The following is a 27,706-nucleotide window of genomic DNA, read 5'->3' on the forward strand; positions in this document are numbered from 1 at the left end:
AACGAAGCGTTGCACTCTCAAGTGAGGTCCACTGCCTCCATCGCCACCGGATCCCGGTTCCAGTACCGACGAGACACGTCCGGGTTAAACCGCCGCTTGGATCTTGACGCCGCTCCAGATCACCCCCTCCATGTACCCTTTGGCGAACCTGGGGGTCCTGTTCTCTAGCAGATCCGCGAATTCGATCCATTACCGAATCAACCCCGTTTTAACCCGAGTTGGCTTCCCCCGCCTCCAACTCAACCATCTTCTGCAGGTACATCGGCAATAGTTGTCACCTCGACGGCTGCCCCGGTAACCCCACCTCAGGTCGGCATGACGACATCCACCATGCTGACGGCCCCCGCCTCCGCTCTGGTGTCTCGTCCGTTGCCTCCCCCAATGGTGACCATGTCAATGCCCCTGCCTGTTACGCTTCCGGCACAAGGACCAACGCCAGCGATTCAAATGCCATGGGATCAACTCTTCTCTCAGCAAGTCGTCCAACTTGTTGTCAACCTGGTCACTTCGGCGCCAGGGGCACCTCCCCAGCTGATGACGGTCCCTTTAGCCAGTCAGGCGCCGCAAGCAGCGTTTCCGATTGCAAATACGCAAATGCGCCCCGACTCTTCTCGAAACTATTCTCCATACACTCCTCTTAACAGGTCAGTCGCTCCGGTTAGTCACGGTTTCGTAACTCCTTTCCCTTATGTTGCAGGTACCCACGCTACTCAAGGAACTCCCCCTTACATACAACAAGTGGTGCCGCAGTTCACTCCTCACCAACCTCATGGCGTATACCCGCAGAGTACCTACTATCAACATCTCCAAGCCAGCCTTCCTGAAACGTTTGGCCCCCTCGTTCCGGTACTCAACAGCATCTGTGAGAACAACAATCACCAACTCCAACAAATAATGACCATGATAAACAAAATTCCTGGTGTACCAACACTAATCAAAGAAGCTAGCCTAGACAGCTATGCCGACTCCCCATATCCCGATCCCATTGATGCAATAGATATCCCGAAACGATTTAGCCCACCCAACATGCCCATGTACGATGGGACGACCGACCCAAGAGAACATATCTTGACCTACAAGCAACGAATGATGACCATTCCAGTCCCCAAGCACATGAGAGAAGCCAGCCTTTGCAAAGGGTTCGGTTCGACATTGGCTGGGCCCACCTTGAAGTGGTTGACTAGCCTGCCGAATGGATGCATTACCTCTTTTGCTCACCTCGACAACATGTTCAACCAGCAGTTTGCCAGCAGCAGATGTCTAGAGAAGCAGACAAGCGACTTATACCGAGTAATCCAACGTCCTGACGAACCCCTGAAGGATTATATAGCCCGGTTCATCAGGGAGAAGGTGACTGTTCCTGAATGTGATGTTCCGACAGCCATCGAAGCGTTCAGACAGGGATTATATGGCGAAACCGACCTCTGGAGGGATTTAATCAAAAACCCCTGCAAGGCGTTCGAAGATGCTCAAGCCAAAGCAATGGCCCAAGTTAGGTTGGAAGAAACTCTCCATTCTCGGAAAGGGGGCAATGACTATTCAAAGACGGAAAGACGGTTGCCCTACCCCAAGAGGACCAACGACAGCCCTGCTCCTTATTCCCGACCTCAACATGTAGCAGTGGTGGAGGAAGACGACGACTCCGACTGGAAAAGCAGCCTGGACCTGCCTCCAAAAATTAACGAATATTCTTTCTGTGTTGACACTGTAGGTCTGATGAACCACCTCTCGAAGATGGGGAAAGCAGTGCAATGGCCACCGAAGCCTAGCAAACCCGAGTCGAAGAAGGATCCCTCCAAATGGTGTGACTTCCATGCCGACATCGGTCACACAACCAACGACTGCGTCGCGTTGAGGAGAGAAGTAGCCTACCTGCTGAAAAATGGTTACCTCAAGGACGTCATGTCAGAAAAAGCTCGTGGCGTTGTCAACAAAGACAATTCTACTTCTCCATCTCGACCTCCTCCACCTCCCCCTCATACTAAAACTGTAAATTTCATTGCTGGAGGTTCTGACGTTTGTGGTTTAACTTATTCTGCAGCGAAGAGACACGCCCGAGAAAACGAGATAGATAGACCAGTCCGAGTTGTTGCTGCCAAATACCTAACCCCTATATCTTTTGATGAATATGATGCAGGGGACATCTCGGACAAACATCACGACGGCTTGGTGATATCTATTCCTGTTGGAAACTGCATGATCAAACGAGTCCTTGTCGACAATGGCAGCTCAACTAACGTGATGATGCTCGACGCCCTCAAACAGATGGGACTCAACCCAGACACAGCCGTCGTCAAAAAATCCACCGTGCTGATAGGATTCAGTGGCGAAGCAAAAACCACCTTCGGAGAAGTTACCCTACCCGTTTACGCACAAGGGATCAACCAACAGGTAAAATTCTGTGTTATTGACTGCCCTTCATCTTACAACATTATTTTGGGCAGGCCCTGGATCCACGACATGAAGGCCATCCCTTCGACATATCACCAAACCATCAAATTCCCGACTCGATGGGGGGTTCAAGAAATCAAAGGAGACCAACAAGAGTCCAAAGAATGCTATAAGGCGGCCCTAAAACCATCGGCCACAAATAAATCCTCATTATAGCAATTACAGTCCAACTCCGAACCAGCGAGCTACGAAGAGCCCAAATCTGAACAACTCGACGAGATCATCTTGGATCCTGCGAAACCAGAACAGGTCGTCTTTATTAGATGCGATATACCCGACAAAGCCAACGCGGATTGCTTCGCATGGTCACATGAAGATATGCCAGGCATCAGTCCAGAGTCATCACTCACAAACTCAGTGTCGACCCCCGACATAAGCCCGTTAAGCAAAAGCGGCGGAAGTTCGCTCCAGAACGCAACCAAATTATCAATGATGAAATTCAACAACTACTAGATACAGGAAAGATCAGGGAGGTGAAATATCCAGACTGGTTAGCCAATGTCGTCGTAGTCAGGAAGAAAAATGGGAAATGGCGAGTGTGCATAGATTTCACCGACATCAACAAAGCATGCCCTAAAGATTCTTTTCCCTTACCCCACATCGACGCCATGGTTGACGCTACTGCGGGACACGAGATGCTCACGTTCATGGACGCGCTCAGTGGCTACAACCAGATTTTGATGCACCCAGAAGATCAAGAGAAAACCGCCTTCATCACGGAGCAGGGAATTTATTGTTACAAATTCATGCCGTTCGGATTAAGGAACACAGGCGCCACCTATCAGCGCCTAGTCAACAAAATGTTCAGAAAACAACTGGGCGACACAATGGAAGTCTACATCGACGACATGCTTGTGAAATCCAAGAAAGCCTCGGATCACATCATGCATCTTCAGCAAGCCTTCGACGTGTTGCGAGAGTACAGTATGAAACTCAACCCCACCAAATGTTCATTCGGAGTCTCTTCTGGAAAATTCTTAGGTTACATGGTTACTCAAAGAGGTATCGAAGCTACCCCTGATCAGATCCGCGCAATCATCAACCTACAATCACCTCGAAATCAGAAGGACGTACAAAAATTAGCAGGCCGAGTGGTTGCCCTCAACCGCTTCATCTCCAGGTCGTCCGACAAGTGCAAATTGTTCTACGACATCCTCAGGAAAAATGAGAAGTTCAGCTAGACTGACCGACACGAAGCCGCGTTACAGCAACTCAAGCAATACCTGTCAAACCCCCCGTTATTGTCCAAACCAAAAAACAATGAAGTACTACAAGTATACCTCGCAGTTACGGAGTCGACCATCAGTGCAGTGTTAGTACGGGAAGAAGACGGAAAGCAGCTACCTGTTTATTACGTCAGTAAGTCTTTACTTAGCGCCGAAACAAGGTACTCTCATCTCGAAAAACTTGTCCTTGCTTTAGTCGTTGCTTCTGTTAAATTGCGTCCTTATTTCGAATGTCATCCTATCACTGTTAGAACTAACTATCCCATGAAGTCAATCATGAGGAAACCCGAGTTGTCTGGCAGGAAGTCCAAATGGGCTATACAATTAGGTTGTTACGACATCCGGTACGAACCTCGCACAGCCATCAAGTCGCAAGCCCTGGCTGATTTTGTGGCTGACTTCAGCCCGAGCCTCCAACACGAAATCGATCACGAAGTCAACACACTGACCAACAATGGATCCTCGTCTACATGGACCCTACATACTGACGGCTCCTCCAACATACGGGGGACAGGCCTCGGCATCGTGCTAAAGTCGCCACAAGGGGAAACCATAGTACAATCTTTCTGTTGCGAGTTCAAAGCTACCAACAACGAAGCAGAATACGAAGCTTTGATCTTGGGGTTGTCATTAGCACTCGACATGAATATCCGCCGACTTGAGGTACGTTGCGATTCTTTATTAATTATCAGCCAGATTAACGGTTCTTATGCAGCGAAGGACTCAAAGATGCAGGCCTACTTAGAAATAGCAAAAAGGCTCGTGAACAAGTTCGACTCATGCACCTTACAACAAATACCAAGAGACCAAAACACCCAGGCTGACGCCTTAGCCAATCTTGGCTCAAACATTAAACCTAAACTCACCTCCATCCCCGTAGTCCACTTAATGTATCCAGCCATCACCAAAGATAACCTACCCATCACCGAACAGTCTCAACCTACACAAATGCCCTCATGGCGCGACCCTTACATACACTGGCTTAAACACAACACTACCCCAGCTGGAGTCACCCACGAAAAAGCCTTCCGCATGAAATCCTCCAGATTTATCCTAATCCATGGAGTATTGTTCAGAAAATCGGTTGCAGGACCGTACCTAAGATGCCTTGATCATGACGAGATCGAGTCGACATTGCGCAGCATACATGATGGAGAATGTGGAAACCACGCCGGAGGAAGAAGCCTAGCCCACAAAACCCTTACCATGGGATATTTCTGGCCCACCATGAAGAAAGACGCAATCAACTTTGCTAAGAAGTGCGACTCCTGCCAGCGGTTCGCATCCATCTCTCATCAACCTTGTGAAGTACTCCATCCTATCTTGTCCCCTTGGCCCTTCACGAAATGGGGGATGGACATAGTAGGTCCCTTACCACAAGCGTCGGGACAACGCGTCTTCATGTTGGCAATGACCGATTACTTCTCCAAGTGGATCGAAGCAGAAGCTTTCAAGCGAGTTCGAGATACTGAAGTCATTTCGTTGATCAAACGAAATATCCTCAGTCGGTTCGGTATCCCTCCCGAGATCGTCTGCGACAATCGTTCTCAGTTCATCAGCAACAAAACCAAAGAATTCTGCAGTAGGTATAACATCACCTTGCACATCTCAACACCAAGATATCCTCAAGCAAATGGCCAAGCCGAGTCAAGTAACAAAATCATCATCAACAACCTCAAGAAGCGCCTCGATGACGCCAAAGGAAGATGGGCAGACGAGTTACCTGTGATCCTTTGGGCCGACAGGACGACGCCAAAGACGGCGACCAACCATACTCCTTTCTCCTTGGTCTTCGGTTGCGAGGAAGTCATCCCTCCTGAAGTCGAACTCCCCACAGCAAGAATATTTTTCATGACACCAGGAATGAACGACTCGGTCTTGGCTTACGACATCGATACTGTTGACGAACTGAGGGAAGCGGCACTGGTCAGGATGGCCTCCTACCAACAAGCCGTCGCGAACAGCTACAACAAGAATGTGAGGGTTCGGGTATTCCAGTAGGGAGATTGGGTTCTGCGTAAGGTCTTCCCAAACAAAAAGGATCCTCGACACGGCAAGTTGGCCTCGACATGGGAAGCTCCCTACCAGATCGTGAGACGAACAGGACATGGCGCATACGAGTTAGTCGACAGAGATGGCACACCCATCCCAAGAAGTTGGAATGCGACACACCTAAAACTGTACCATTTCTGAACACTCGAATAATTTCTGCTTTCTAGTTTTCTAACACAAACAGGTACTCTAGCATTTATCGCCATTATGTCGATAACCCCGAGACAGAGTGAGCATGACGTATTACAAAGTCGAGAGCATCTCGAACTATATACATTTATAAGTAGCAAGAAGTTAAGTTCCTCTCCTCTATCTTTTTTCCTTTCCTCTTTGTATGTTATCACCATTACTGACTTAGGCATCGGAGGGCCGTTGGCTCCACCAATGGCCAACCCTCACGCCATCGTCTCGTTTTGCAGACAACACCGTGGCGACATCATAAGTATACACTTAGGAGGAATAACGAACATAAAGACTCGACTCGACGTCGTCCCGTGTTTCTCCTTGAACTCTATCTTTTTTTCTCCTTGTCGTAATTTCCTCTCATTTTTTATGTTGCTCCATACTGACTTAAGCATCGGAGGGCTGTTGGCTCCACCGACGGCCAATCCTCACCCTCTGCTGTGTTGATAGTATGTTGCCCACATGGTGACGAATTCGACAAGGAGAAAACAGATGAAGCAAAGTGCACAACACAACATACAGGAAATCAAAGTTGAAAATGTGCACACATGTTTAGAAACACGAAGTGAAAGGAAACAGTGTTCTTTTATTCAAAAATGCTTGTATACATTACATATTACACAACTTATAAACTACAAAAAAGAATTTAGGCCATTACAAAAACGCCTGGTACACTTCAATGTACATTACATACATAATGGAATACAACTCTACATTTTTCTACAGCACACATTTCTTGCAGGTTCCCCTTTGACAGGCTGGAGGCGTCACCAAAGTCGAACTCGAGGTATGTGCCCAACCTGCAAAACAAACACCAAACCAAACACATTTTTCCAAAAACAAAGCAAGCAACACAGAATTCACAAACCACGAATATTTACATGACTTGCCCCCTTGGACAAGCCCAAAAACATTCAAAAGACTGCCGCCTTCAAGGCGAAACACAGCCGCAAATATCTTTTCGACCTTCCCAAAGGCCGAACACACAAAACATTGTTTAAAAAGTCATTGTTTAACAAACACAAATTTTAAATTTTTTAAGGAGGGGGGACAGAACTACTCTTGATGGTCTGCTGGGCCTGCATTCTCCCCTTGTTCGCCATCGCCTGGTACCGCCATCGTCTCAACATTGGGGCTGGTTGCAGTTGCACCCTCCTCGATGTCTTCTTCATCGCTAACGGCACCTGGGGGGATATAGTCCTCGGGGAATGCAGTATTAAACTGAGCAATGTCTTTGTCAGGAGTCCAGTTCACATGTTTGCCCGCCTTGAACTCCTCCATCATCTCGGCCTTCATTTTCCAAGTGTAGTAACCAGCACACTCGTAAATCCTCGCCTTGACTTTGGAGAGAGACGTCTTCAGCTCGTCGACCTCAGCAACCAGCGACTCCTTCTCAGCATTCAACTGCGCGACCTCAGCAGCCCCCTTCTTTTGACTCACCTGCAGCGCCTCAGCCCTTGTTGTCGCCTCCTTGGCCACACCGCCAAGACGACCAGCCTCCTGCTTTGCCTTGTTCATGTCATTTTTCAGTTTTACTATTTGATCTTCTAACATGATAACATGATGACGTGTGGCTAAAGCAGATTGCAGAGCCTGTGCGAAAGCAAATTATTTAAAGTTTCTAGAGTGGCGAGATGAGAGTGGCAGAGGTGAAGAAATTAAAAAGAGAAAACACATACCCTCCATGCATCCGAGACGCTCTCGACAGTTGCAGCTACTGGGGACAAAGACTCCTGGCGCTCCCGGCTTGACGGCATCCAGAGACGATCGACTTCAGGCCAAAGCTGAACCCGTGGCGCATGTGCCAACCCATAGTCGTCAGGAAACTCCACTGCAAGCTTCCTCTTTCGAGATGGAGGCGACAACTTTTTCTCAGCAGGCAGAAGCGAGCTGGTCTCCTCCATCACCGTGGTGTCAGTTGAAGCCTTTGGCGGCCTCGGTGGTGACAACACAGTGATGGGTTTGGCTCGAGACACACTTCCCAGTGACTCCAGCCTCTTCCTCAGTAATGCATCCGCAGATGGGGCCTTGCCAGAGCGTGTTGACGGGCCAGTACATGTTGATAGCATTTATTTGACGACTCAGTCTCGTCACAGCAGTTGTAATTTGCATTTTGTATTGAAAAGGGCGACGAACCCAAACAAAATGTAAACTAACCCTAACCCATGTTTACCTGTTGATGTCGACATGTTCGCAGGTTCAGAAACTTCTTCTTCTTGAGAAGGCTCCTCGCGTTCGAACTTGAGGCCGATGAAAGCTCTGTCCTTTAGAGGGACCCCTAGCAGCACAGCAGTCTTTTCTATGGCTTCGGCACCAACACCAACTGTGTCGAAGGATGCACCTACAAAAACACAGAAGTGAGACAAAGTCAAATCAACAAGCCCAAAAAACACCAAAAACAAACAAAATACCTCTAGCCATCCACTCCCCCGTCAAGAAGTCGGAGTCGGGCCCTAAACTAGCCAACTCCACAAAAAAGAACCGACCCATATACCCGCGGTCGTTCGACTTGTCCGCACCAAGAAGAGCCTCCCTGTCATCCTTAACATGGAGCAAGTACCTACCAGCCCCGTAATTCTGGACCTTGTAGGTGTACACAAGGTCCTCAACCCGGAACTCCATGTCCAGTTGGCCGGCCAGGTGGTCGACCAAGTGCATCACCCTCCAGACCTGCGGCATCAGTTGCGCCGGCGGCACCGCTAGTGGCCTTAGAACTCCTCGAACCAGTGGCGAGAAGGGATAAGTATACCCAATTCTGAAGGGATACTCGTAGAAGCACACCCAGTCGTCCGATACCCAATCGCCCCGTTCCTCGGGCTGCGGCAAACGAATTACCGCCGGCGGAGGAAAACCACACTCCTCCCTGAGCGCCTCCACCTCCTGCTTCCCCCAAGTGGTCGGCCGAGCATTCTTTTTGTCCAGAATGTGGGTAGGGCTGAAAATCGGCCCCTCAGTTAGATCGCACTCCACCACCACTCTCTTGTTCTTCGCACGGGTGGATTTCGTCCCCATTCGTTGCGACATGAAAGGAATCGAAGAAAGAAGAAGAGAAGAAGAAGGAAGCCGAGCAGTTACCTGGAAAAAGGAGAGAGAAAGAGCGCCGATCGTTTTTTCTGCGAAAGAGAAGAGAGAGATTGCAGAAGTGATTGTGGATGGTTGGAAGCGCAGTCCTATTTATTGGCGCAGATGAACGGTTGGCGTCTCCAAGGAAAAAGTCATCATGATCTTGACGTCGTCAGTGTAGGGGAGGTTAAGAGGCGGTTTCCGTTTTTTCCTTCCGTGAAACCCATTTCTCCTTTTTTTGAACTTCCCGGAATAAATTCAAAATGGGTTTGGGGACAATTGTTAGGTGGGAAAATACCCTCTTGGTGACGTGGGCATACGTGGCAAGCATTGCTTACGTGGCTGCCAACAAGGCACAAGGTGGCATTATTCGAACGGCATTCCCAACTGTTGGGCTCAAAACGGACGTTACAAACCTTTGATGAAGCCAGCCTTCATTACGTATTTATTATCTAATTATTGGCAATTATTCCATAAACGTTACATTCTTGTTGTAAATGCCTATAAAATGGCTTAGTCTTGTCTATTTTACATACATGATTTCCGAGTAATAAAACAACAATTATCCTATGCTATTACATCTTGCTCTCACCATTTTCAATTATCTAGCTCGATCGATTGTTAGCACCTTCATCAAGGCAAGCTCGTCTCTAAGTCGAATTTGCCCAAAACAGGTGCCTAGGGTCATAATTTATAGACACAATTGAAGTATTCTAAAGGTAAGATTTTGAAGAAAAATCAGCCACACTCTTGCCCCTAACCAGCCGAAAATCTATACTACCTTAAGGGCGATTCTAGTTGGTCAAGCTTAAGGCGGATTCGGATGTGCTATGGACTATCTACGGAGGGAAGACACTTGGAGTCCTAAATACTTGTTCTTATTCGGTTCGGGCGCAGCTAGGGAGGGCACGCAACAAAGTGTATGCATCTAAACTATGTTAAATGATTATGTGTAAATAATATGCTTTCCTGGCTTTATGGTTTTTCCGCATGATTTATGTTTTGTCATATGTATCATAACCTATCAGTGGTATCACGAGCCTCTTATAATTTTCATAATCTAAATTGCATAAACATGGTTAAATATTACAAATTTGCAAGGAATTAAAAGGGGTGATTAATTTTCGTAATTGTTAATTAATTGCAAATTGCGTTTATTTAATTATATGTACGCAGTATTTCGGCAGTTTCTTTGTTACTCATCCAAATCGAGTGATTTTTGTGTCAATTCCGCATGTAAAAGGCATTTTAAAATTTTGAGAAAAAAAAGTATATGTCGCCAAAACCCAGAATTCCCAAATTCGAAGCCTAACTATGACTTTTTGGAGGTTTTAGTTTTTTGAACGCAAAATTTTGTAAATTTAAGATGTTAAATTAAATATTTGCGATTCTTGTTGATAAATCTTGAATTTTTGATTTACCTACTGTATATGTTTAACAAGTTTGAATGCCTAGCCTTGTTAATTATACAATCTAATTTGTAATTGTGATTAATTTGTTGAAATTCGAATAATTTAGAATTGATTTGTTTTTCATAATTAATTAATAATTTAATTAGATACCTATGATTAAAAACCACCATAAAATTGTTAATTTGTGTTAAATTTAAAATTTTTATGACCTAGATTTTAATCCATGATTAATCGGAAATTAATTGATTAATAAATTTTCGATTTTTCGCCCTAAAATTATGAAATTAATATGTTTTATTAATTTGTCATTAATTTTGAATTAAAAATTTTAAATTTTTATGCAATCGCTCATAAAACTTGCACGCACAAAGCAATGGACGCTACGTGTTACCCTTAAGGGGTGTTGTATAGTGCGGGCATGCGACGACGAGCAAGGGAGCTCGTCGCCCATGCGGTACGAATGCAGCGAGCAAGGCGAGTGGCGCGCGAGCACAAGGCAGCAGCCCTGCCTTGTGTCGAGTGCTGCGCGCATGTGGGCGATGGGCGAGCAGCGATGGCATGGCACAAGCAGAGGCGCGCGCGCGCGAGGGCGAGAGCTGGTCGCCCAGCGATCGCAGCTCAGCGCGCCAACACGCGTGGCCTCGAGTGCTTGCTTGCGCGAGCGAGCGAGCGAGCACCATCGTAGCTGCTGCGATGCTATGGGCAGGCAGGCTGCGCGCAAGCGTAGCTTGGCTTGCTGCATTTGCGCGTGGCTGCTGCGATGATGTGCCAAGGGCCAGCGATGGTCGTGCAATCGATGGGGCTTGGGCGCAATCCCAAGTGCTCGTCATGTTACGATTGTCGAGTTTTAAATTTTAATTTGAAATTTTCAGTTCATGTAATTTTAATTAATTTTAAAATTAATAATTTAAATTGTTTTCTTGGATTTTAATTTTGAATATTATAATTATTATAAATTTTATTTATTCTAATTATTTTACTAAAATTAAAAATCTTGAATTAATTTAAAATTCGACTGAAAAATAAATTAAATGGATTCAATTATAAATTTATATGAGCTTTAAATTTTAATTAAATTTGTATGTTTCCGGTTAGACTAGAAATACATTTTTATGTTTAAAATTAGTAAAGCATATGAATTTATTGGTTTAAGTGGGAGCCCTTTTTAGTCATAAACTCTTGATTAGGTCTACAAATCCTTTAAGGTTAAACAACTTGATTAGAATTAATAAGGACTGAATAATTGGTAGATTATTGGTGCCCTTAATTAATTGCTGCAAATGTTTATATGATGCATACAATGTGTTTTAACTAACCAATTATGTGGGCCATTCATGATAATGAATGGATGAATGGTATATATTGTATATGTACTGTTTTGCAGGTTATGAAGGGACTAGTATGGCCCAAATAGGATAGAAAATATGGTCTGCGTACCATTAATTTGAATGTAATTGGTCTAAAGTACCAAATTTCTTTTTCAATTTAAATATGGTCTGCGTACCATCAAATAGTTGTAATTAGTTTTAATTATAGCTTATCCTATTTGGAGAAAATGGCGCCTCCCACGGTGAAATTCAAGACGAAGTTTCCATTTTCGAGACGGACTTTGAAGTTGAAGCTTCAAGATGAAGTCGGGCCATACTAGATCACATTTATCTCATGCATGCTTTAAGTTATTTATTGCTTTAAATATGTCTTAATTATGCATGAGATTGTGGCTTGATTATGTTGCATGATTAAGGATTTTAGTTCACTTAAAATCTAACCAACGTAGTAAGAGCCTTAAGTTCCAAACTTGAAAATTGAGTTAAAAGGTGCCATGCCAAAATAACACTTACTTGGATATCCTTTACATTGATCTTAGTAATAGTTTTCCGCCATAGCGAGGTGTTACTTGTCGATACTAAAGGGGTAAGGTACACAAATAATTGTGAGTACATGTTAGTTTTGGTGAAACTCAACGATATAAGTAAGGAGTCCTTTTATATCGTGGAAAAATCGATAGGTTTACCTAATAAGTTCTTAGACGTACCTATCAACCAAGAGTAGTTTCTAGACTATTAGCAAAAGGCTTTTGCTTACCTAAAAGATTTTAGAATTGAGTCTAAATACATAATGTGCTTAAATACATAATGTGATTTTAGGATCCTGGAATCATTTTATTCACACCTGCCGGAACACATAATTTGAATAAAATGCTTAATGAACATTGAATTATGCATGTATGCTAGAATTTAAGTTTATTAAGAGAAATTGTGAATGGTTATTTATTTGTTTATTCTTTTCAATTGTAGTTTTAATTATGGCAAACAACAATTCATTCAACATTCGATCAATTCTCGAAAAGGAGAAGTTGAGCGGGAAAAACTTCCTTGACTGGCAAAGGAACTTGCAAATAGTTCTTATGCAGGAAGAAAAGGAGTATGTCCTGGAAGAGGCGATGCCCGAAGCCGCAGGCGACGGGGTCACTCAGGCAGCCCTTAATCGTTGGATTGATGCCAACAAGGATGTGAAAGGTCTAATGCTCGCCACCATGAGTGCAGATCTGCAGAAAACGTTCATCAACTCAGATGCTTTCACAATCATCAGTAAGTTGAAAAACATGTTCCAAGATCTGGATCGAGTCGAAAGATTCGAGACTCATAGGCAAATTCTTGAGACCAAGCTTAAGAAAGGCGAGCCCGTAAGTCCACATGTTCTCAAAATGATTGGACTCATTGAGAATATGAGTTGGCTGGATAAGCAATTCTCTCAGGAAATGGCTGTAGACACCATCCTCCATTCTCTTCATAGCGGGTATGATCAGTTCAAACTGAACTACAGTATGAATAGTCTGGACAAAACGCTCACTGAGCTTCACGGTATGCTGAAGACCACTGAAAAGACGCTCAAAAGTGATAAGCAGGATGTGCTTATGGTGCGTGGGGGCAAGTTCAAGAAATCTGGAAAGAAGAGGAATGCTAAGAAAGGTGGCAACAAAGCCAGCCCAACAAAGCAAACTGGCGCCAAGTCTGAAAAGAGGAAGGTCAGTCAACCCACTTCTGAATCCGAATGCTTCTACTGCAAGAAGAAGGGGCATTGGAAGAGAGATTGCTTGAAGCTAAAGGAAGATCAGAAGAACGGAACAGTCGTTCCATCTTCAGGTATTTTCGTTATAGACTGTATACTTGCTAATTCAACTTCTTGGGTATTAGATACAGGTTGTGGCTCACACTTATGTTCCAATTCACAGGGACTAAGAAGAAGTAGAAAGTTAAGCAAGGGTGAAGTCGACCTACGAGTGGGAAATGGAGCACGGATTGCTGCATTAGCTGTAGGAACTTATTATTTGTCGTTGCCCTCTGGGCTAGTTTTGGAACTGGAAGAGTGTTTCCATGTTCCAAGTCTTACTAAAAACATCATTTCTGTTTCTTGCTTAGATGCTAAGGGATTTTCCTTTTTAATAAAAGACAATAGTTGTTCGTTTTATTTTAAAGAGATGTTTTATGGATCTGCTAGATTACTCAATGGACTTTATTTATTAGATCACGACAAACAACTTTATAACATAAATACCAAAAAGGCCAAAAAGGATGATTCAGATCTCACCTATCTGTGGCATTGTCGATTAGGCCATATTAACTTGAAACGTATGGAAAGAGTTCAAAAAGAAGGAATTCTAGAACCATTTGACTTAGAGGATTATGGTAAGTGCGAATCATGTTTACTTGGCAAAATGACAAAGCAACCTTTCTCCAAAGTTGGAGAAAGAGCAACTGAACTATTGGGTTTAATCCATACAGATGTATGTGGACCAATGAGTACAAATGCTAGAGGTGGTTTCAGCTACTTTATCACTTTCACTGATGACTTCAGTAGATATGGTTATGTCTACCTAATGAAGCATAAGTCTAAATCCTTTGACAAATTCAAGGAATTTCAGAGTGAAGTAGAGAATCAATTAGGCAAGAAGATTAAGGCACTGCGGTCTGATAGAGGCGGTGAATATCTGAGCTATGAATTTGATGACCATCTGAAAGAATGTGGAATTCTATCAGAATTGACTCCTCCTGGAACACCACAATGGAACGGTGTGTCAGAACGGAGGAACAGAACCTTGCTAGACATGGTTAGGTCAATGATGGGTCAGGCCGAACTTCCATTAGAATTTTGGGGACATGCACTAAATACAGCTGCACTCACTATAAATAGAGCTCCGTCTAAAGCTGTCGAAAAGACTCCATATGAGTTATGGTTTGGAAAGCCTTCAAAAGTGTCTTTTCTTAAGATTTGGGGATGTGAAGTATACGTCAAACGATTAATTTCAGACAAACTTCATCCAAAATCTGACAAATGTATCCTTGTGGGCTATCCAAAGGAAACAAAGGGGTATTACTTCTACAATACATCTGAGAACAAGGTGTTTGTTGCTCGAGATGGTGTCTTTTTGGAAAAGAATCACATTTCCAAAATGACAAGTGGGAGAAAAGTAGACCTCGAAGAAATTCGAGTCGAACAAAAAACTCTAGAGAATGCTTAAGATGACATTCAAGATGATACTCAGAGATCTTTAGAAGTATCTGGTGAGAGTCATGGTCAATCTACAGATGTAACCCCGCGTAGATCGCAGAGATATAGATCTCAACCGGAAAGGTACTTAGGTATTTTGACGAATGAGAGTTGTGACGTTCTATTACTTGAAAGTGATGAACCTGCGACTTATAAACAAGCTATGACGAGCCCTAGCTCCAAGCAATGGCAAGAAGCCATGCAATCTGAATTAGACTGCATGTCAGAAAACCAAGTATGGGATTTGGTCGATTTGCCAGATGGCTACCAAGCCATTGGAAGCAAATGGGTTTTCAAACTGAAAAAGGACAAGGATGGGAAACTTGAAGTTTTCAAAGCTAGATTGGTTGCAAAAGGTTACAGGCAAGTCCACGGTGTGGATTACGATAAAACCTTTTCACCAGTTGCAATGCTAAAGTTTATTCGGATAATGTTAGCAATCGCTGCATATTACGATTACGAAATATGGCAGATGGATTTCAAAACCGCTTTCTTAAACGGCATTTTAACAGAAACATTGTTTATGACACAGCCTGAAGGTTTTGAGGATCCAAAGAATGCTAAAAAGGTGTGACAGCTAAAGAAATCAATCTACGGATTGAAGCAGTCATCAAGGAGTTGGAATATACGTTTTGATGAAGCAGGCAGTGACTTTGGTTTCATCAAGAACGCAGACGAATCTTGTGTATACAAGAAGGTCAGTGGGAGAAAAATTTATTTCCTAGTATTATATGTCGACGACATATTACTTATCGGAAATGACATTCCTATGTTGAACTCTGTCAAGATTTGGCTTGGGAAATGTTTTTCGATGAAGGATCTAGGAGAAGCATAGTACATATTGGGCATCAAGATTTACAGAGATAGATCTAAAAGGATGATTGGACTTAGTCAAAGCACTTATATCAATAAGGTGGTTGATCGGTTCAAGATGGCAGACTCCAAGCGAGGCTACCTACCCATGTCTCATGGAATTACTCTAAGCAAGACTCAGTGCCCAAAAATACTTGATGAGCGTAGACGAATGAATGGGATTCCATATGCATCATTGATTGGTTCAATAATGTATGCTATGATATGTACACGCCCGGATGTTGCGTACGCACTCAGTGCTACGAGCAGATACCAGTCAGACCCAGGAGAGGCACATTGGACTGCTGCCAAGAATATTCTGAAGTACCTGAAAAGGCACAAAAATGACTTCCTGGTCTATGGTGGAGATGATGAATTAATTGTTAAAGGCTATACGGACGCAAGTTTCCAAACCGACAAAGATGATTTCAGATCACAGTCTGGGTTTGTCTTCTGCCTCAACGGAGGTGCAGTAAGCTGGAAAAGTGCTAAGCAAAGCACCATTGCGGATTCTACAACTGAAGCGGAGTACATTGTTGCACATGAAGCAGCAAAGGAAGCTATATGGCTAAGGAAGTTCATAGGTGAACTTGGTGTAGTCCCCTCCATTAAAGGACCAATAGCCCTGTATTGTGATAATAACGGAGCTATTGCACAGGCAAAGGAGCCTAGACACCACCAAAGAGTCAAGCATGTACTTCGTAGATTTCACCTTCTACGAGAGTTCGTTGAAGGAAAAGAATCGAGATAAGCAAGATTGGAACTGATGACAACATATCAGATCCATTGACTAAACCTCTGTCGCAGGCGAAGCACAACTCGCACACTGCAGCTATGGGAATCAAGCATATTGGAGAATGGCTTTGATGTCCTTATTTAATGTTTTAAAGTTTTAGAGTTTCATTCTTTGCAAAACATTATTGGTTAATCATTCACAATAAATGAAAAGAATTCATTTTTCCATTTAATTTGTGGTTTATTAAATGATGAGTCCCTTCAATTTGACGATATATTCAAGATAGACTGTCAGGACCAGTCCTGTGACTAAGAAATGTCTATCAAGTGAACTTGAATGTCAAAGGTTGAAAATGGTCCCTGGTCGGAGTTTTCTATAAAATTGGACGCATAGAAAACGTTAGACGACTAGAATGCAAGATGACTAGTAGTTCTGTTTCTTGAACTATGTGGACATGGCAATGTCGTAATCATTTGCATAGATACTTACTTTGGGAAGACTAGTATCGGACAGACCTATGAAACTTTACTGTAAGAGATGAAAATCTGTCATAAGTAAATTTCATTAAAATTATTAGACACTAAATCCTCATTACCTGAGTGATTTGAGATTACTTGTTTGAGAACTGGTTACTTTGACGTAGACCAACTGTCACACCGTAAAAGGAGGCTATAAAGGCAACGCTCAGGTAATCACCTATCAAACGAAGTCTAATCTCAAGATCGCAAGATTGGGATTGTCCTCCCATAAATCGGGATGAGATGCTTAAAAGTTGTACAAGGCCACTCGGAGAGCTAGAAACTGTAAAATGCATGGCCGTGCTCGGATGAATCATAGGTTATGATTATCTGTTTATTTGATCAGTTGAACTCTGAAACCGAGAAACACCTCTGCACATAATAAGGATGACAACTCTTACCTTATGTTCAAGAGCAAGCATCGAGCGACAAAGGAATTAGGTAATGCACACTTGTCCCTAAGCACAAGTGGGAGACTGAAGGAAATAATGCCCTTGGTCCAAGTACGCATTTAATGTTAACTCTAATAAATGCGGTTCAGTATTAATTAACAAGTTAATAATTCAGTGAGATCAAGTGAGCTGAATGCCTAGCTAGAGGCCGCTTCAGTTCAAGTGGAATTAATGACATTAATCCACAGCTTACTCTTGACTGAACCCGTAGGGTCACACAAATAGTACGTAAACGGATCAAGTATTTAATGGCATTAAATACTCCATCTATGGATATTCGGAATCGACGGATCTTGGTTTCAGTGGGAGCTGAGATCGTCACAAGCAAGAAAAGAATACTCCGGAAACGATGATATTACCGGAAACGGAAATATGGATCGTATCGGAAATATAAATATTATCCATGCCGTTGATGTTACCGGAAACGAAAACATGGTACGTATCGGAAAATATTCTCGAAAATGGAAATATTGCCGGAATCGGAAATATTGCCGGAAACGGAAATATTGTCAGAATCGGAAATATTATCGGAATCGGAAAATAATTCTGGAAACGAAAATATTAACGGAAATTAATTCCGGAATCGGAAATATTAAATATTGTTCATATCGGAAATGAATTCCGGAATCGGGAATTTAATCGGAAGCGTATTGTACGAATTAGCATCGGACGAGGCTCGCTAAACGAAGGCCCAACACGAAGCCAGGTCGTCGCCCAGCAAGCCACACGCACACGCCAAGCCTCGACCAGGCCCAGCGCAAGCCAGGACCAGCCATGGCCTTGGGCGCGCGACAATAGCAGCGGGCATGGGCCGAGGCACTGTGCGCTCAGCGTGGGCCGCAAGGCCTGCGCGGGTGTACGGTGCTCATGCGATGCTCGTGTGCGAATGCTAATGCTATCGGGATTCGATAAAAGATTAAATCCTAAAACCTATTAGATAAAGTTTATTTAATAGAGTCCTAGCAGGATTCCAATTAAATTAATTCGTATCCTAATAGGATTCCAGGTTCCTAGGGTCATAATTTATAGACACAATTGAAGTATTCTAAAGGTAAGATTTTGAAGAAAAATCAGCCACACTCTTGCCCCTAACCAGCCGAAAATCTATACTACCTTAAGGGCGATTCTAGTTGGTGAAACTTAAGGCGGATCCGGACGTGCTGCGGACTATCTACGGAGGGACGGCACTTGGAGTCCTAAAGACTTGTTCTTGTTCGATTGGGGCGCAGCTAGGGAGGGCACGCAACAAAGTGTATGCATCTAAACTATGCTAAATGATTATGTGTAAATAATATGCTTTCCTGGCTTTATGGTTTTTCCGCATGATTTATGTTTTGTCATATGTATCATAACCTATCAGTGAAATGTGTAATGCTTGCAACCATGGGTGCAGATCTGCAGAAAACGTTCATCAACTCAGATGCTTTCACGATCATCAGTGAGTTAAAGAACATGTTCCAAGATCTAGCTCGAGTCGAAAGGTTCGAGACCCATAGGCAAATTCTTGAGACCAAGGTCAAGAAAGGCGAGCCCGTAAGTCCACATGTTCTCAAAATGATTGGACTCATTGAGAATATGAGTCGGCTGGATCAGCAGTTCTCTCAGGAAATGGCTGTAGACACCATCCTCCATTCTCTTCATAGCGGGTATGATCAGTTCAAGCTGAACTACAAGATGAATAGTCTGGACAAAACGCTCACTGAGCTTCACGGTATGCTAAAGACCGCTGAAAAGACGCTCAAAAGTGATAAGCAAGATGTGCTTATGGTGCGTGGGGGCAAGTTCAAGAAATCTGGAAAGAAGAGGAATGCTAAGAAAGGTGGAAACAAGGCCAGCCCAACTAAGCAAACTGGCGCCAAGTCTGAAGAGGAAGGTCAGTCAACCCACTTCTGAATCCGAATGCTTCTACTGCAAGAAGAAGGGGCATTGGAAGAGAGATTACTTGAAGCTAAAGGAAGATCAGAAGAACGGAACAGTCGTTCCATTTTCAGGTATTTTCGTTACATACTGTATACTTGCTAATTCAACTTCTTGGGTATTAGATACAGGTTGTGGCTCACACTTATGTTCCAATCCACAGGGACTAAGAAGAAGTAGAAAGTTAAGCAAGGGTGAAGTCGACCTACGAGTGGGAAATGGAGCACGGATTGCTGCATTAGATGTACGAACTTATTATTTGTCATTGCCCTCTGGGCTAGTTTTGGAACTGGAAGAGTGTTTCCATGTTCCAAGTCTTACTAAAAACATCATTTCTGTTTCTTGCTTAGATGCTAAGGGATTTTCCTTTTTAATAAAAGACAATAGTTGTTCGTTTTATTTTAAAGAGATGTTTTATGGATCTGCTAGATTAGTCAATGGACTTTATTTATTAGATCACGACAAACAAGTTTATAACATAAATACCAAAAAGGCCAAAAAGGATGATTAAGATCTCACTTATCTGTGGCATTGTCGATTAGGCCATATTAACTAGAAACGCATGGAAAGACTTCAAAAGGAAGGAATTCTAGAACCATTTAACTTAGAGGATTATGGTAAGTGCGAATCATGTTTACTTGGCAAAATGACAAAGCAACCTTTCTATAAAGTTGGAGAAAGAGCAACTGAACTATTGGGTTTAATCCATACAGATGTATGTGGACCAATGAGTACAAATGCTAGAGGTGGTTTCAGCTACTTTATCACTTTCACTGATGACTTCAGTAGATATGGTTATGTCTACCTAATGAAGCATAAGTCTGAATCCTTTGACAAATTCAAGGAATTTCAGAGTGAAGTAGAGAATCAATTAGGCAAGAAGATTAAGGCACCGCGGTCTGATAGAGGCGGTGAATATCTGAGCTATGAATTTGATGACCATCTGAAAGAATGTGGAATTCTATCAGAATTGACTCCTCCTGGAACACCACAATGGAACGGTGTGTCGGAACGGAGGAACAGAACCTTTCTAGACATGGTTAGATCAATGATGGGTTAGGCCGAACTTCCAATAGAATTTTGGGGACATGCACTAAATACAGCTGCACTCACTATAAATAGAGCTCCGTCTAAAGCTGTTGAAAAACTCCATATGAGTTATGGTTTGGAAAGCCTCCATATGTGTCTTTTCTTAAGATTTGGGGATGTGAAGTATACGTCAAACGATTAATTTCAGACAAACTTCATCCAACATCTGACAAATGTATCCTTGTGGGCTACCCAAAGGAAACAAAGGGGTATTACTTCTACAATACATCTGAGAACAAGGTGTTTGTTGCTCGAGATGGTATCTTTTTGGAAAAGGATCACATTTCCAAAATGACAAGTGGGAGAAAAGTAGACCTCGAAGAAATTCGAGTCGAACAAAAAAATCTAGAGAATTCTCAAGATGACATTCAGGATGAAACTCAGAGATCTTTAGAAGTATCTGGTGAGAATCATGGACCATCTAGAAATGTAACCCCGCGTAGATCGCAGAGATATAGATCTCAACCGGAAAGGTACCTAGGTATTTTGACGAACGAGAGCTATGATGTTCTATTACTTCAAAGTGATGAACCTGCGACTTACAAACAAGCTATGACGAGCCTTAGCTCCAAGCAATGACAAGAAGCCATGCAATCTGAATTAGAATCCATGTCTGAAAACCAAGTTTGGGATTTGGTCGATTTGCCAGATGGCTACCAAGCCATTGGAAGCAAATGGGTTTTCAAACTAAAAAAAGACAAGGATGGGAAACTTGAAGTTTTTCAAAGCTAGATTGGTTGCAAAAGGTTACAAGCAAGTCCACGGCGTAGATTACGATGAAACCGTTTCACCAGTTGCAATGCTAAAGTCTATTTGGATAATGTTAGCAATCGCTGCGTATTACGATTACGAAATATTGCAGATGGATATCAAAACCGCTTTCTTAAACGGCGTTTTAACAGAAACTTTGTTTATGACACAGCCTGAGGGGTTTGAGGATCCAAAGAATGCTAAAAAGGTATGCAAGCTTAAGAAATCAATCTACGAATTGAAGCAGGCATCAAGGAGATGGAATATACGTTTTGATGAAGCAGTCAGTGACTTTGGTTTCATCAAGAACGCAGACGAATCTTGTGTACACAAGAAGGTCAGTGGGAGCAAAATTGCTTTTCTAGTATTATATGTCGACGACATATTACTTATCGGAAATGATATTCCTATGTTGAACTCTGTCAAGATTTGGCTTGGGAAATGTTTTTCGATGAAGGATCTAGGAGAAGCACAGTACATACTGAGCATCAAGATCTACAGAGATAGATCTAAGAAGATGATTGGACTTAGTCAAAGCACTTATATCAATAAGGTGCTTGAAAGGTTCAAGATGGCAGACTCCAAGCGAGGCTACCTACCCATGTCTCATGGAATGACTCTAAGCAAGACTTAGTACCCAAAAACACTTGATGAGCGTAGACGAATGAGTGCGATTCCGTATGCATCATTGATTGGTTTAATAATGTATGTTATGATATGTACACGCCCGGATGTTGCGTATGCACTCAGTGTTACGAGCAGATACCAGTCAGACCCAGGAGAGGCACATTGGACTGCTGCCAAGAATATTCTGAAGTACCTGAAAAGGCACAAAGATGACTTCCTGGTCTATGGTGGAGATAATGAATTAATTTTTAAAGGCTATACGGACGCAAGTTTCCAAACCGACAAAGATGATTTCAGATCACAGTTTGGGTTTGTCTTCTACCTCAACGGAGGTGCAGTAAGCTGGAAAAGTGCTAAGCAAAGCACCATTGCGGATTCTACAACTGAAGCGGAGTACATTGCTGCACATGAAGCAGCAAAGGAAGCTATATGGCTAAGGAAGTTCATGGGTGAACTTGGTGTAGTCCCCTCCATTAAAGGACCAATAGCTCTATATTGTGATAATAACGGAGCTATTGCACAGGCAAAGGAGCCTAGACACCACCAAAGAGTCAAGCATGTACTTCGTAGATTTCACCTTCTACGAGAGTTCGTTGAAAGAAAAGAAGTCGAGATAAGCAAGATTGGAACTGATGACAACAACTCAGATCCATTAACTAAACCTCTGCCGCAGGCGAAGCAAAACTCGCACACTGCAGCTATGGGAATCAAGCATATTGGAGAATGGCTTTGATGTCCTTTTTTAAATGTTTTAAAACATTATTGGTTAATTATTCACAATAAATGAATAGAATTCATTTTTCCATTTAATTTATGGTTTATTAAATGATGAGTCCCTTCAATTTGACGAAATATTCAAGATAGACTGTCAGGACCAGTCCTGTGACTAAGATATGTCTATCAAGTGAACTTGAATGTCAAAAGATTGAAAATGGTCCCTGGTGGGAGTTTTCTATAAAGATGGACGCATAGAAAACGTTAGACGACTAGAATGCAAGATGACTAGTAGTTCTGTTTCTTGAAGTATGTGGACATGGCAATGTCGTAATCATTTACATAGATACTTACTTTGGGAAGACTAGTATCGGACAGACCTATGAAACTTTACTGTAAGAGATGAAAAGCTGTCATAAGTAAATTTCATTAAAATTATTAGACACTAATCCTCAATACCTGAGTGATTTGAGATTACTTGTTTGAGAACTTCTTACTTTGACATTGCCAACCATCGCACCGTAAAAGGAGGCTATAAAGGCAACGCTCAGGTAATCACCTATCAAACGAAGTCTAATCTCAAGATCGCAAGATTGGGATTGTCCTCCCATAAATCGGGATGAGATGCTGAAAGTTGTACAAGGCCACTCGGAGAGCTAGAAACTGTAAAATGCATGGCCGTGCTCAGATGAATCATAGGCTATGATTATCTGTTTATTTGATCAGTTGAACACTGAAACCGAGAAATACCTCTGGACATAATCAGGATGACAACTCTTACCTTATGTTCAAGAGCAAGCATCGAGCGACAAAGGAATTAGGAAATGCACACTTGTCCCTAAGGACAAGTGGGAGACTGAAGGAAATAATGCCCTTGGTCCAAGTACGCATTTAATGTTAACTCTAATAAATGCGGTTCAGTATTCATTAAACAAGTTAATAATTCAGTGAGATCAAGTGAGCTAAATGCCTAGCTAGAGGTCGCTTCAGTTCAAGTGGAATTAATAATATTAATCCACAGCTTACTCTTGACTGAACCCGTAGGGTCACACAAATAGTCTGTAAACGGATCAAGTATTTAATGGCATTAAATACTCCATCTATGGATATTCGGAATCGATGGATCTTGGTTTCAGTGGGAGCTGAGATCGTCAAAGGCAAGTAAATGAATACTCCGGAAACGATGATATTGCTGGAAACGGAAATATGGATCGTATCGGAAATATAAATATTGCCGGAAACGGAAACATGGTACGTAACGGAAAATATTATCGGAAATGGAAATATTGTCAGAATCGGAAATATTATCGGAATCGGAAAATAATTGCGGAAACGGAAATATTAAATATTTGTTCGAAACGGAAATGAATTCCGGAATCGGAAATGTTAAATATTGTTTGTATCGGAAATGAATTCCGGAATCGGGAATTTAATCGGAAGCGCATCGTACGAATTAGCATCGGACGAGACTTGCTAGACGAAGGCCCAGCACGAAGCCAGGCCTGCGTCTAGCAAGCCATGCGCATCAACACAACGCAGCAAAGCCTCGCCAGACCCACCGCAAGGCCAGGCCCAGCAAAGCCATGGCGCGCGCGCGAGCTCATGGGCTGCGGGCTGTGCTGCTCGCATGGGCCGCAAGGCTTGCGCGGGCTGTGCTGCTCGTGCTCGTGCTCGTGCTCGTGCAACGCTTGTGTTCAATACAAATCCTAATACAGATAGAATTTGTTTAATAGAGTTTTAATAAGATTCTAATTAAACAAATTGGTATCCTAATAGGATTCTAAATCCTTTTCCATGTGTGAGGGGGTCGAAAAAGCACGAGGCTAATGCGTGACCTCGTCCCTCGTGGGTAAGACGATTCTTTTTATTCAATCAAGTGTAATTGGATTTCCTATGAGTTTACACCCAATTGACTAGTAATATAGGAGTCGCCATTCAGTTTTTAACGACAATGAGAAAAACTGACAAAACCCGGTTATCGTGACATAAAGGGAGTGCAATTATGTTTGACCACGACGGCCGAAGGTTCCCTTGTGATCCCTGGTGTGGGGATCTCTCAACATACACCCGCAAGGTAGAGATTGAGGGTTCGGGGGACTGTAACTACCGAGAGGAGTACTTCGCTCGTCGATAACTCCAGAGGCAGGATATCCTTACTAGCTCAGCATAAATAATTGAAGGGACATGCGTTAACTATTAAACTAATCTGAATTGATTTTAGCAATATGCAACATATAATACTAATTCGATCGTGATTATCTGATTTAAATAGCATTAAGGGACCTAGCATGATAATCCGATTTCCCAAAAATATTATATTTGTTAGGCGTGATAGAACAATCAGATGAGGTTAGTTTAACAGTTCATAAAAAGGGCGAGGAAAGCAGTTAAATCATCGAAAAGGGACACATTACGACGCACCCTTGAGAGGTGCGTCACGGTTCTCAGAAAACTAACCACTTTGACTTTGCTATTTCTCCTTTTTATTTAACGAATCTCAATTATGGGACAGGATACGTTCTGTTCGATTTATGGATCGATTGCGACAGAACGCGTGAACAATTTCGCAGCGAGAGGCTTAGGCTAAGGGTTGGAGTCAATACTCAGAATATAGTTATGTGTTGTGTGTGTTCCTTTCACGTCGAATTTAGGGGTCTATTTATAGGGAAGAGTTCGTGGAAAGATAGAATTACAGAGTTCTAATCCACAAAGAATTAGGAAAAAACACGTACCCAGGTATTTTCAGCGCCCAGGCCTGGGCGCCGAAGATTTCGGCGCCCAGAGCCAGGCGTTGAAAATAGGGTCTGGGCTGTTTTCTTTAGTCAGATTCAGATTCCTGAAATCCGTAGAGTTTGAGATTTAATCGAGTCTTTTAGCGCGTATCAATTTTATGACGGAATGCGTCTGGGCCCGTTACGAACTCTAGGTTCGTTATGAGTTTAATTAATACGTTAACTCTTTTATCGAACTGCGATAGGAATAGAATTCCTTTTACAATTTCTATCTCTTTTAGGATTTATGTTGGAGTGCAACACCTAATTCTGACAGGTTTCTATCTTTTTATTCTTACTACTTTAAGCAACTACCCTTTATGGCAGTTACTATTTTTAGCAGGTTTCCATAAATAGCAGGTTTCGGGTGAAATGAAAAGGGGAATTGAGATTCGTTATTTTATAGGAGATGCGTTGTCAAGTGGAGATTTACGTTTTCATCATCGAACCTTCCCTTTCGGGAATGGGGACAAAAGTAGGTGTCTACAGTTAGCCCCCACTTTGACTGAGTCTTGGAATAAGACGATGGTCAAAGTATTAGACGGAGTGCGTCGCACAAGCCATGGTGACCTGTTTTGGCGAGGGTCTCACGAGCCCCCGAGTGATAACATTTGACTTAAGGGTCATCACTTGAAGTGTCGACATATCCCTCGCGTGTCATTGGGATTTGTCAACGAATAGTATAGAAACTTCCTCACTTTGTCATTGGAAGGATCTAAAGGTGCGCAGAAACTCCCTCACTTTGTCATTGGGAGTAGCTACAGAGTTTTTCGAAATCAAAGCTGTAAATTGTAATTGGGCCTGGCCAAGCCCAATCACGAGGTAAAATGTTTTTAAAAATTCTCATTTTCAAGGCTAGTTAAACGAGAAAACCCCCTTGTTTTTATAGGACGTAAAACGAAGGAAAATCCAGCAAAAGTTATCGCTGCAGCGACTAAGGACCTGCGCGGTTTAATGGCGCAGACCCCGCCGGCTAAAGATGGCGAGCCTGTCCGCTAAGGGTGGACACCCCGTCCGATAGAAGTGGACGAATCTGTTTTTGAAATTTGAAAATAAGGACCTACGCGGTTTGTGGCGTAGACCCCGCCGGCTAAAGATGGCGAGCCTGTCCGCTAAGGGTGGACACCCCGTCCGATAGAAGTGGACGAATCTGTTTTTGAAATTTGAAAATAAGGACCTACGCGGTTTGTGGCGTAGACCTCGCCGGCTAAAGATGGCGAGCCTGTCCGCTAAGGGTGGACACCCCGTCCGATAGAAGTGGACGAATTTGTTTTGAAATTTGTTTGTGCTTTTTGAAAATAAGGACCTACGTGGTTTGTGACGTAGACCCCGCCGGCTGAAGAGGGCGGGCCTATTTTAAATTTGAAGACTTTATTTTTCGAAAACTGAGGACCTGCGCGGCTAGTGACGCAGACCTCGCCCGCTGAAGGTGGGCGAGCCCTGTCCGCTAAGGGTGGACGCCCCACTCGCTGGAGGTGAGCGAACCTGAATTCGTCTTTATGATTTGGGATTCGTGTGCCGCGATCTTGCCCGATTGAGGTGGGCAAGTCCCTATTTCATTTCTTTTCTTGTGATTTCTTTTGAGAATTTCTTTTCATTTATTCTTGCAGGAGCGAATTCTTTCGAGGGATGCTCGGATTTAGTTGCAACCTGAATGTGGGTTGACAACATGCTTAGACGGACCATTGTCTTGTGGTCATCATCCTTTATGGTTTTGAGTAGTCCTTACGGCTCAATTTTGCCACTACCTGGGTCCTTGATTAGGGGACTATGTATATGTGTCAACGGCGACCTTTGTCTTGAGGTCGTAAACCGGTTCTTTTTCTTTTGAGATTATCCAAACACGGGACTTTGTACAGCGTAGTCTGGGAATATTGTTTTAACTTTGCATACTTTCTTTTGAAATATATATTTTCTTTCGAGCCCCCAAGCACTCGTGCTTGACGGTCATTTTTTGTCAAAGAGGTTCCTACGTATTTTGTAATGTCTTTGATCGTGTTTGGGATCGTGCTCGTAAGTGCGAGCGATCTTTGTAGTGGTGTGCTACTTTGACAAAGTCGTGAGGTGCGACTTTCGGCAATTTTTAAGTCGAATGAGTATGGCAGGGCCCACTAGAAGTTAGGGCCTTTTTTGAGCCTGGGTACATTTTCGGCGCCCAGGCCTCGGCGTTGAAATAATTCACGCCCAGGTGGGGCGTTGAAAGTGTTGTTTGGGCTGGTCTTTTGATGACACAGTTGGCCTTTTGTTCATTCGTTTATTTCACTTGGAAGTTCTATGTATTCTCTTTTCTTTTGTTTTTTTCTTTGTTTTTAGAACGTGATGATTTTCTTGAGAAGCCGTAG

Source organism: Spinacia oleracea, chromosome 3 (assembly GCF_020520425.1).
Source record: "Spinacia oleracea cultivar Varoflay chromosome 3, BTI_SOV_V1, whole genome shotgun sequence".
Lineage (NCBI taxonomy): Eukaryota > Viridiplantae > Streptophyta > Magnoliopsida > Caryophyllales > Amaranthaceae > Spinacia > Spinacia oleracea.